Source organism: Geospiza fortis, unplaced genomic scaffold, assembly GCF_000277835.1.
Source record: "Geospiza fortis unplaced genomic scaffold, GeoFor_1.0 scaffold1292, whole genome shotgun sequence".
Lineage (NCBI taxonomy): Eukaryota > Metazoa > Chordata > Aves > Passeriformes > Thraupidae > Geospiza > Geospiza fortis.
The window spans coordinates 53739-56629 of NW_005054843.1; positions in this window are offsets into that span (position 1 = coordinate 53739).

Below are 2891 nucleotides of genomic sequence, written 5' to 3' on the forward strand. Positions count from 1 at the left end.
CTCTTTGGTGTCACGGTTCTCCCTCACAGCTGCATCCACGCACACAAACCGTGAGACCAGGAGGGGGAGGCTGGAATATGACAGCTGCTTTAATAAATACAGGACAGACAGAGAATTATTTTGCCCCTGCAAATGCCAACCCTTTGATCCCAACACAAAAGAATTCCGAAAAAGAGCTGTTCCCAAACAGCTCCAGAGTCCCCCCATTGTTTGGGACAGATTTCTCAACCCAAAATGAGACACTAAACCCTGAAAATTCGCCAGCATTAATCCCAAAAGTAGAAAACTCACAAAAATTTTTGATAATTTTCAGCTAACAGACTGGCATGAAGTCAGATGCCAGATTTGCAAAGAAGAAAGCCTAAATCCTTTAGCTATGCCTGTGCTATTCAACCAGAAGGCTGGTGGTCCTAGAACATGGGTGGCTATCCCACCTCATGAGATAAAATAATTGCGAAAAGCAATAAGGGACAGTGGTATCTGCTCCCCATATTTTAGGCAACTGCTGAAACGTACCCTGGAAGGACATACACTCACACCAAATGACTGTAAAAATCTTGCTTGTATAATTCTCACAGACTCACAATATATGTTATGGGAACTCAAATGGAAAAAACTGCTTACAGGGGTACTAACCACTTATAGACAAAGTACTGATGCAGACCTTCGTACCCTTGTCATGTCTAAACTGACTGGTGACCCTCCTGATGATCAGAATGATAATCAAGTGAATTTACCCAAAACAGTGTTAGATGACATTAAAAAGGTGGCTCACAGAGCCTTTTTGCAAATTCAACCTGCAGGAAGTTTTGAAAAAGCCTATAATCTGATTAGCCAAGAATTGTCTGAACCATTTACCACATTTGTGGACCAGGTAAACCAAGCAGCAGAAAGGCAATGCGCCGATGATATAGCTCACCCAATAATGATACAGGACATTATTGAAAATAATGCCAATGCAGAATGTAAAAGAGTTATCAAAGCCCTAGGTAAAGAAAAACCCACAGTGCCTGAAATGATTGATGCCTGTAACAAAATTGGGAGTCCACAGCAAGTGGCAACTATCCAGGCAAATGAACTTGGAAAAACTCTAGGAGAAAAAATGGAAAGGGCTCTTACAGCTCAAACAGCACAAGCAGCTGCACAGGCAGCACAAGCAGAAGCACGGGACCAAAAACTTACTGAAATCCTAGCTGCCTTGCATCTAAACTCCCAGCAACAAGGCAACCCTATTGCTGTTATGCAAGCTGCTGTAACTTCAGGACCTTGCTACTTCTGTAAACAGCCTGGCCATATCAGGAGGAATTGCCCAGAAGTCAAAAGGGGTGCACAAGCACTGGGTCACTGTTCTGCCTGCAGGAAAGGAAATCATTTTACCTGGCAGTGTCGTTCCAGATATGACATGAGTGGAAAACACAGTCCAAAAAACTTCAAGGGGAACGCGCAGCACCATCGCGTGATGAAACAAGTAGTGGCGCCCCAGACACCAAAAGTGGGATTTATCAATACGCCGACTCAAAAGCACTTTGCTTCATTGCCGGCAGAATCCCAAGTAATGACCCAGGTCTACTACCCCCAGGGTCCTGGTGCACTTTGGCAACCTCCAAGCCAACAACCTTTTTAAAGGATGAGGGCTATGACTGTATTTCAACAGGGATTACTGGGACTTCTCAAAATAGACAAGACTTTTTAGTTGTTGGTAAAGAAAGGAATAGCATCCTGGGACTGCTTGTTTTGCCTTGTGTAATATCTGCTAACTGCAATGAAGAATTACTAGTGCTAGCCAAGGCCTACTGTCCCCCATTGCATATTCCACCTAGAACCCCTATAGCTATTGCTATAGCACTGCCTATGGGGACTGTAGATCAAATGCCACCATGCTGTTTACCAGTTACTCCTGAAAATCCTGAAGTTCTATGGGTTCAACATATAAGTCAACAACGACCAATGCTAACTTGTGAATTGTCAAATGGTGGAGTTCAAGTTAGTATCAAAGGGATGATTGATACAGGAGCAGATGTTTCTGTGATCTCTTATTATCGTTGGCAAACAAATTGGAAATTAATAACTCCTTCAGGCACTCTCACAGGCATTGGAGGTGTCACTCCATGTTTGCAAAGTGAATCTGTAATCAGTATTACAGGACCTCAAGGGAAGAAGGCAATGATCTGTCCCTATGTAGTGCCAAAACCCATCACAGTGTGGGGAAGAGACTTGCTTTCTGAATGGGGAGCCAAAATTGAACTGGGTTTTTCATAGGGGCCACTAAAGCACTCAGTCCTTTAAAACTGACCTGGAAAACTGACACCCCTGTCTGGGTCAGTCAGTGGCCCCTGCCAGATAATAAGCTGAGTGCTCTTAAAACACTTGTGGCTGAACAACTGCAAAAAGGCCACATTAAACCCTCTAACAGTCCTTGGAACTCACCTGTGTTTGTAATCCATAAGAAAACTTCTGACACTTGGCGATTGTTACATGAACTCAGAAAGATCAACGCAGTGATTGAGGACATGGGCCCTCTCCAACCTGGCCTGCCCAACCTTTCCATGATCCCAAGAGATTGGCCACTTGTAATTATCGATCTAAAAGACTGTTTCTTCAACATCCCCCTGCATCCAGATGATGCCCCTCTTTTTGCCTTCTCTGTTCCAAGTACAAACTTGCAAGAACCGCTTCAAAGGTATCATTGGCTTGTTTTGCCGGAAGGCATGAAAAATTCGCCAACTATTTGCCAATATTTTGTAGCCCGCGCATTGTCCCCGGTTTGTGAGCAATTCCCGCAATCAGTTATTCTCCACTACATGGATGATCTGCTCATCACAGCGCCAACACAAAGACAAATGGAAGACACTCGTAACAGTGTTGTCGCTGAAATCAAAAAGGTCTAAACC